This window comes from Cryptomeria japonica, chromosome 3, assembly GCF_030272615.1.
Source record: "Cryptomeria japonica chromosome 3, Sugi_1.0, whole genome shotgun sequence".
NCBI classification, from domain to species: Eukaryota; Viridiplantae; Streptophyta; class Pinopsida; order Cupressales; family Cupressaceae; genus Cryptomeria; species Cryptomeria japonica.
In genome coordinates this window covers 297,668,028-297,677,964 of record NC_081407.1, presented here as the reverse complement: position 1 = coordinate 297,677,964, position 9,937 = coordinate 297,668,028, and the positions used below count along the sequence as shown (strand labels likewise).

The 9,937-nt window shown below is 33.4% G+C and overlaps 1 pseudogene; it reads left to right on the top strand.

The window, feature by feature from the left end:
- The first annotated feature begins 8,245 nt into the window (after positions 1-8,245).
- On the top strand, positions 8,246-9,566 carry LOC131855858 (ribulose bisphosphate carboxylase large chain-like; annotated as a pseudogene).
- Positions 9,567-9,937: the final 371 nt, after the last annotated feature.

The following is a 9,937-nucleotide window of genomic DNA, read 5'->3' as shown; positions in this document are numbered from 1 at the left end:
AATGTGTGAAAACCAGGTCTAGAGGTATCACCATTCATCCTTTCTAATTGAATTTGTTCTTCTAGCAAGGTATAACTTCTGTTGAACTTTTCCAATTTCCCATTTACTTAAGTGAGTTGGTTGGTGAGATCTTCGTTATGTTTTGACAGGTTCTCTCTCAGAGATGATGCTAATTCAAGATCTAGCTGTAAGTTCTCTTTTTCTTCTTTCTCTGCATTCAAATGCTCATGCAAAGTAGCATTCTCTTGCTTGATCTTGGTGATCTCATGATCTCTTTCCTTGATGAGATCTTCAACAGTTCTCTTAGCTTCCAGTTCCTAACTCATGTGGATAGTAAGACCTTCTAGCTCTCTCCTCAGATATAGTTTTTCACTGTTTAGTTTTTCAACTTTCTCAGATAAAGCATCAATATTGGCCTCATCCGAAGAAATATTATCAAATTTGTCTAATAGTTGTTCAGTTAGCTCTCTCCTTTTGACTTGATAAGATTTTAATTTGACCCTTAGGGTATCAAGCTCATTTCTACTAGCTTCAAGATCTCTAGCCATCTCAAAGTAGCTCATATCCGCCATGGTAGCTTTAGGGTTTCCTTCCAAGTGATTAGGCTTTAAAGAAGTTAGGCTCTGATACCAATTGCTAGAATTGTAAAGCACTACAACGGGGGGTGAATTAGTGACACCGAAAACAATACTACTTTAAACACTAACTGGTAGATATATTTAATAAGTTTGTTAAACAATATGCATGTAATCCAAAATGATATAACAACATCCATAATAAGTAGAACATCCACCATAACATAAGTGTTTGTACATGGAAAACCAAAATAGGTAAAAACCATAGTGAGATGGGACTCACAAGTTAACTATCTGCAATAATAGATAAGTGGACAATTAAGTTCTACAAAAGGTTGCTTTGCTAGGAGCAAATCCTGTTAGAGATCCCAAAGCTTAGTTAAAATCTATACCCTATAAAAGGTAGTACCTTGTAAGGAGTAACCTTAGTAGAGGATTTTTGAGTCCAACCTAATGGATCACCTGGTAAGAGGATTTGTACAATGAAGCTTGTTAGAGCTTACCCAGTTAAGGGATTTGACTGTTGCAGATTTTAAAAAATAGTAGGTGGTGTGATCTAGTAGTAGCACAACTTGCTTGAATAGATCCTCTTCTGCACACTCAACATTTCATTACCAACATACTCTGCAACTTAACACTTCTTCCTTTGCATCAAATCATCACATAACATATCTCCTTCGATCATACAAAATAATTCATTGTGATGTCAATATATAGACAATAAGATTTCATGCTAGCCTCAAGAAATCATATCACAATTTCCTAGGTGTCATGTATCTAGTCAAACAATCATAACTCATCTTAAAAATACCACCAAAAATTGTCGGTGAGGATAACTCATCACGATGAGAGATAACTCATTACATAATCAATGAATAGCAGTTGGAATAATCAATACCAGTTGGAATTAAGCACATAAACCATTTATCGTTTGATGCTCCTTTCATAATCTCTGCTCGATCTTCAGGTTGATGTCGAGTTATATATAACCACTAGTTATATCCATGTATATACTGGTTTTCACTAGGTAGTAGTTCGATATAAACCTTTAGTATACTAGTTGTAATATAAACAACTTTGAAGTCACACAAGTAGACAATGTGAACATATGTGTGTGTATGTGTTTCATCAATGACAACATATGATGAAGTCAATCATTACAATCATCATCAAGTCAAAAACCACCATACCAGTCTTGACAAATCAGGAGCTCCTTCTGGGAACAAATCTGATTACTCTTAAAATCCTTAGATCCAAGTTTGTGGCTCGATCTAATGACTTTATCTTACTATTCATGCATTTTTACATCAATTCCAATGCATTTACCCTAATTTCAATATTTTTACAATTCAACATAAAAAGAGGGTAGTCCAATCTAATCTAATAAATCCAATAGATTTTTTATCCCTTATCCTTGCTAGTTTTTGGTTAGATATATTAGATTTACACTATCCCTCTTTTAATGTAATGGTTCCTAAGTAAAAACTAGAGGTTTTCATCTTTCTTCTCGTGCAAACCCTAATTGTTTATTATCACACCAATGAATGGGTTCCCTTATCTAAATCCATTCAAAGGGGCAAAGGAATCACACATAGATACATTCACCAAGACAAAGAAATAAGGAGTAGAGATGTGTATCTTAATGAACTCAACTTATTTTAAACAAAAGGCAAACTATTTTAGAACTTTCAATAGAATTTGCCATTACACCCTATCATAGACTTTATTGATATCTAATTTAATAAAAATACCTCTAATTTTTTCTATAGATATTGTATTAATTGACTCAATAGCCAGTAGGATTCTATATGTAATCTCCCTACCTAGAGTGAAGGTGTTATGTTCTTTGGTGACCATTTTCCTCATCACATTCTTCAATTAGTTAACCATTTCTTAGAAATCATCTTATAGATAATATTCTAGAGGGAAGTTTTGTGATAATCTACTATCAATGTAATTTTTTTCCCTAGAAATGAGGCAATCATGGTGTTATTAATATCAAAAAGAAACTTCCCACTTTTCCTGAAATCCTCTACGATTTCCCAGACATCCTATTCAATGAATTCCCAGTGGGTATGGTAAAATTCTGTAGGCATCCTATTGGGTCCAGGCATTTTTTCTATGTGTAATTGAAGCACTAATACTTTAATTTCATCCATTGTCAACTCTCTAATCAAGATCTTGTTATCAGTTTCACTTAGGCACTTTGGTATAACTAAGAGGATGTCCTCATTCTAATTCAGGATCCCATTGTCTTTATTGTCTAATAATTCTTGGAGGAAACTAATAGATTCCTCTTCAATTTCTATGAAATCAAGATTGCACTCACCATTGCAGAGTTTGATCTCTTTGATTCTATTCCTTTCCCTCCTAACAACTACATTTAAGACCTATATTTTTCTTTCTCTTGTTTAACATTTTTCAGCTTGTCAAGCAACCTGTCTTTCAAGATGACTAGTTTTTTGGCTTTTTTTGTGCTCTTGGAACCTTTTCTTTAGTTCTTGCATTCTCTCTAAGTGTTTATTCTCATCTTCTAGCTTGAACTCCTTTTTTAGGTTCTTCACTTCTTCTGGAGTGGTCACCAATTCTAATTTTGGCAATCTCTGCTCTGTCACCTTTTGTCTTTATTGTTTTTATTGTCTTCTTTCCTCTTTTATTTTTTGAATTTTTATGAGTTTATTCCTTTTTTCATCCGCTCTTCCTGAAACTTTCCATTAGATAAGCATCGACATCGAAATCTTGTGCTATTTGAATTTCCCTAAATTCCCTCATGTATTTGATGTATTTTTTGATTATATCCAAAGGAAAAAGGTCATCAAGGTTTGAGGTACTTTTCTCTTTTTTCTTATATTTGGAAACAACCAAAAATAGAATGTGTAATACGAATTGTTCTTAGTTGTTGAGTAATCAGAATTTTTCTTTGTCAAAGAATAAAATTTCTTCTTTTTCAAAAAATAGAAATTCTTTTTCCTCTTCTTCTTGGAGTACCCATTATTCTTCATCTGTTGAATATTGGTAATAGCTTGATAATTTGGTTATGGTATGTATGGAATTGTAGGTTCATGATTATCTTCTTTCAAATGATCCAGATAACTATAAGTGAAAAGCTCTTATCTGTGATGTTTGATGCAGTTTTTTAACTGCCTAAAAAAATATGGAAATTGTTTTTCTCCCAAAAAGGATGCAAAGTCATTCCACCCGAATCAGCTACTAATAATTTTTTTCTGTGGCAGTATTCTGTAGCCAACACACAATTTCAGCCACTTCTTCCAATCCTTAGTAGTCAACTCTCGAGGATCGTTACAATTCAATAGTCCTTGTGAATCCAAAATGTCCTTCACATTTTGTTTGATCAAATTAACCCTTTTTTCAATCTAGATTTTATGTCAGGAGAAGGTTGATTCATTCAATTTTTGAAGTCATCTCACAATTTATTATGAATATCTCAATTCAACAAATATTCTTCATTCATCTGCTTGATTCTCTCATTCATTGTAATTGTCCAATTGTCAGGATCTGTGAGATACAAATCTGCTTTGATGTGCATTGAAAATGGTTCTAATGGATCTTCCATGATTTCCAAAGAAAATTAAATATTTGATGTAGGGGTGGTCCTAATCATTACAGGAGGCACGTCATTCATTTGAATATTTTATGTCCCGGTATCTAGCCAATTGTTGATCTTTATCTTTATGCTTTCCAAGCAAAGGATTTCTATCAATTGGTGGATAGGTTTCATCCATTCGATAATAGGATGGATCCATTAGATAATAGCTTTTTCCTGATGAGATGTACAATTCAAAATCCATTCACCAATAGGTCTCCATAAAGAAGGAACTTTTGTTGGATTACCAAAAGGTAGCTCATTTTTTGTTTCATACATGGATAAAATAGTAGTTGTTTTGTTGTCAATGTCAATAGATTGGGGGGTAGATTCATACCAAGGTCTCAAACAAAAATGATATACAATCTTGATTTGAATACCTTTGTTTAGGTAGTCTTTCATCCAATCCTTGGGCACATCGATGTCTGTCAATTCATATCCATTGTAATTACATTTAATAATAAAATTCCCTATTAAAATTGGACCAATCTCTCTCCCATTCGGGGGCCTGAAATAATAAAACACGAGAAAAGTTTTTGGCTATTATTAATGAAGAGAAATATAATATTTTTTGAAGATATGTATGTGTGAATAAAACACCCACTCTGAGATAGTGAAGCAATTCCCAATCGAAGCCCTGATGTATTTGACAGCGATGATTTTCCTCTCTTTTTCTTTCGATCCTGATATTTGTCAGAATATCTTACGAGTCTTGAAATCAAAATATCTTTTTTGGTTTCTCTTTTAGGATTTGGCTTGCGACGTGGCTTTTGCATCATTTCTTTAGTCTCTCAAAAAGACTCAACTATGGTCGAGGTATCCAATTGTTGACCACTGATACTTTTCGTCTTTGATAATGGACAGCTCCTTTGACTAAAAATCTATGAAAATCTCCTTCATATGGATAACTAAAGACATGTATGTCTTTAGTTACAAGGTCCTCCTCTTCTTCGTCCTCTTCTTTGTTCGCTATTCCTTGTTCTAGTATTTGCTCTTTTTCTTCTGATTATTGTTTCTCATCTTTGAATGATTAAAATAATCCTTTCAAAATTCCTTGTTTGCTTGTTTTTTGTTAATCTTCAGGCTCTAGTTCTTTTATTTTCTCAAAGGGTTTAATAACATTTAAATGTCAAGCCCTTTTTGGACGAGTTTCTAGACAATCTTTGACACACATAGTATCATAAATGCCCGATATTATGGTTGAGGGCTATTTAGGCACAATGCACCCATTAAAGTATTAGATTCAAGGTTCATAATCATTAACAATCAATTTCTTCTTTAATTCCATGAATTTGAGATAAAAGGCATAGAAATAAAAAAAATCTTGAAAATCTTGGTCAAATTTCTTTTTGTTTTTCTTTTTAGTGTTGCTCTTTTTGGAAGGAAGATCCTTATTCATAATCTCCCAAGGGATATTTTTAGTATCTATACATACTGATGAATTTGGTAGTTCATCTCAGCTCATTAAAAAAAATTGCTCACAAAGTAAATCGTACTCCATAGGAAGAATGCTAAGAAGCAATTCCGATTTTGTACTGGTGTTTTCAAGAAAAATCTGCAATAAATATTGAATGAATATTTTTTTATTGCAAGAAGTGATTTCCTTTTCTATTCGTTTGGTTAGAGGTGTCGGAGCCAATGTTTTCAATACATATTCGACTGAATCTTTCAAATAAATAGCTTCAAATCTTGACAATAAAGTTTCCAATGAAGCGTCATCCAAAAATTTCCTTTTTTCATGTTCTTCTAATAAGAAGATATGAATTTCATTGAGGCACCATTTGGAAATAATTTTTTATTTTTCATTTCGTGGTTGAACGATATTCTCCTTATTTTCTGGTCGAATTAAGGAAATTCAATCAAGTTGGTTGTTAGAATCATGGGTGTTATTTTGCAATTGCTCGGTAGAATCATCTGAAGGTAGCATCCATGGTGATTTCAATTGATTCATCAACCCACGGAATGGCCTTCTTGGTAAAGGATCGTGTATTTCTAGAAGATAATTTCCATCTTTAGTTCTAGAAAAGCTCTTTTTTTTTCCTATCACATCTACAAGAGGGGATCCATTGCTTAGAGCTCTCACTCGATCTTCAATTTCGAGTGCTAGGAATATTTTTCTCTCTCCTTTTATTGATATCCATTCAAAAAGGTGATCCTGATTTCAATCAAGAATTTGATCACCAAGGTTGACCATTTTGGCAAAGAAAAACATACTGGGTGGAGCTGTGAAAGATAGTCTTTGATTCCCATCACTGAGACAAGCATCAAATAAATATTTAGCAACTTGGCTCTTCACAAGGTCACCAAGAATGAAATTTCCTATACCCACATACCAGAAGGGTATGTTGAATCGGTTATAATCAAAAAATAGTAGTGGCCACAGTTTTATTAATATGGAAGATAAATCAAAATCTGTGTCAGTTTATTTATTTAGTTCTTTTACGGATAGCACCTTTACCATTTTGTGAGAAATGGAAGAAAGAGAAATAGTTTTATCAACAAAAGCTTTAATTTTTTTTTTCTTCTTTGAAGTTTTTGGTTTATAATCATCTTTGTAAGCATTTTTTTTTTTGATCAAGTTCTTCCAAAGATTCCTAAAATTCTTCTAAAGGGCCCTAAAGAAAGGCTCGATTATCTACATATTTTATCATGAAAAGTGATGGATTTTTCCCATAGAATGCCATCATAAAGTAACCAAATAAAATTACTTGAAAAGTGAAAGAAAAAATTTGTCGCCTTTTACCTAGTTTTAAAGGCTAATCGCCTTCGACACATAAACAAAAGAGGTTCGTGATTTTGATGAATTAAATTTTCTTGTGAGCCATCCGGCTGTGGTGCTCATCAAAAATAAAAGTATCCCACTGTACCTAAATAATATGATGTTAATGAGCCCCAGATAGATGGATTTACCAAAAAGGGCAGGATTTAGCAATTGTAGACCGACTCCAAGGAAAAACTTGATCACCAAATGATTCAACCAAGGGAATAAAACATTGGAGAAAACAATCTTGATAAAAAGAAATAAAAAGACTGGCACAAACATTAGGGTCATCGCATGAGGTTTCAAAATGACACTATAGATAGGGCATAGATAAATGGATGAAAAAATTACAACTTGCCCAAGAAACGAACCACTAAGAATCAATTTTTGCATAGGAATGCTTTTATCACCATTTCTATCTAATATCTTATCCTTAATCAATAAGGATCTGAGATAATACATCTAAGATGGACCGATTTGCAATGTTGATAAAAATCCATAATACACCCCGAAAAGCACAATCGGAATACTCCTTTGTATCCAAGGCAACATAAAAGTTACCATTTTTTAAATCCCCCTTATTTTAATATTATAATTATTACTTTGATCTGGTATCGAAACTATACAAAAAAGATGCTGAGGTTCGCGATAACAAAACATAAAATACTCCCTATTTAAATAAATAAACAAATTGGAAAGAGGAATAGAATATTTCTAGACTTAAAAAACTCTATTAAAGAAATAAATCTTTTTTCCATTGATATTGACTATTGTTAAATAGTAACAATATGTCTATTGTAAAGCTTATATTTCTCAAGCTATTAAATAAGTCCTCCCTATGATTTAGGGATGAATAGTTCTAACAAAAAAAAGGTCTACTTGACATGGGTGTCGAACTAAACAATTTGACATGTTTCTTCTTGATTTAAATAAAGCATACTTTTCATGATTTGATTGGCCGGTTGTTTTTTGAGTGGTCCAGCTAAGAAAATATATCTGCCAAAAAATAATCGATGATATAATTTAATTCGACCCAGTTTTCTTCCTCCTCTTCAGGCCCTTGATATGGTACTTTCACCACAAATTTTAAACCCATATTACTTGTTTGTTTGTTTTTTAAATCTTTTTTAGGCACATGGATTATAACCATATTAGTTTCTTTTTCATTATCATGATACAATTCACACTGTCTAACTTATAGCTCCCTTCTTTTTCAACAAAGTTGATTTATGAATTATCTATCATCTATACAATATATTTCCTATAGAAAGATGTTTATCAATATCCTTTTATTTTGTTTACTAAATGCTTGAATACCATGTGATGCCTCCTCAACTTGGAATACCCCCTGAAGAAGTGAGAGCAGTAGTAGCCGTTGAATCCTCCACTTGTATGTGGATGACTGTTTGGACCGATGGACTTACCACTCTTGATCATTACAAGGGGCGATACTATGGTATTGAACCCATTCCTCGAGAGGAAAATCAATTTATTGCCTATGTAGCTCACCCTTTAGATCTTTTTGAAGAAGGTTTTGTTACTAACCTATTCACTTCTATTGTAGGTAATTCATTTGGATTCAAAGCCTTACGGGCTCTATGTCTAGTAGATTTATGAATTCCTCTTGTTTATTCAAAAAAAATCCAAGGCCCACCACATGGTATTTAAGTAGAAAGAGATAGATTAAACAAATATGATCATCCTTTGTTGGGATGTACTATAAAACCAAAATTGGGTCTACCTGCCAAGAATTATGGTAGAGCGGTTTATGAATGTCTTTGTGGTGGACTTGATTTTACCAAGGATGATGTAAATGTGAATTCCTAACCTTTTATGCACTGGAGATATCATTTCTATTTTTGTGCAGAAGCAATTTATAAAGCTCAGGCTGAGACGTGTGAGATTAAGGGACATTACTCGAATGATACTGCAGGTACATGCAAAGAAATGATGAAAAGAACAGTATTCACCAGAGAATTGGAAGTTCCTATAGTCATTCATTACTATCTCACTGGAGGTTTTACAATGAATATTTTGTTGGCTCATTATTGCCGAGATAACGGCCTACTTCTTCACATTTACCGCGCAATGCATGCAGTTATTGATAGACAAACAAATCATGGTATGCACTTTCATGTACTAGCTAAAGAACTGCGTATGTCTGGTTGACATCATATTCACACTGGTACTGTAGTAGGTAAACTTGAAGGAGAACGAGAAGTGACTTTGGGTTTTTTTGATCTATTACGTAATGCTTTTATTGAAAGAGACTGAAGTCATGGTATTTATTTCACTCAAGATTGGGTCTATGCCAAGTGCTCTTCTTATAGCTTCAGGAGGTATTCACGTTTGGCATATGCCTTCTCTGACCAAGATCTTTAGGGATGATTCTGTATTATAGTTTTGTGGAGGGACTTTGGGGCACCCTTGGGGAAATGCACCTAGTGTAGTGGCTAATCGGGACGCTTTAGATGCTTGTATACAAGCTCATAATAAAGGATGTGATCTTGTGCGTGAAGGTAATGAAGTGATCTACAGAGCTACTAAACGGAGCCCTGAACTAGCAGTCGCTTGTGAAGTATGGAAATAAATCAAATTTGAATTTGATATGATTGATCTCTTGTAATCGAGTGACTTTCGTTTGTTTGGTCCCTCAATCAAATCGAACTCAGCCCAATCTTTTCTTTTAAGATTGAGCCTTATACCAAATGGATGGCAATAGATAATTTGGCTAGAGGAAATAAATTTACCTCTTACCTACTAATATAGAAACATATTTTTTGGATTATTTGATGGGGTCGGTGGATCACTAGATCTATGCCTAGGGAACAAGGGCCTTCAATCTCTTCTAGCCATGCGCTCAAAGGAGGTTCAAAATTTGTTATCTTTAACAAATTAAACCCCAGTCAAATCTCATCTAATCTATATAAATGCTCACTTTTAATCGGATTTGTCTGGAGCTTTAGTAAAAAAAACTACAATAGCATATTCTGTAAA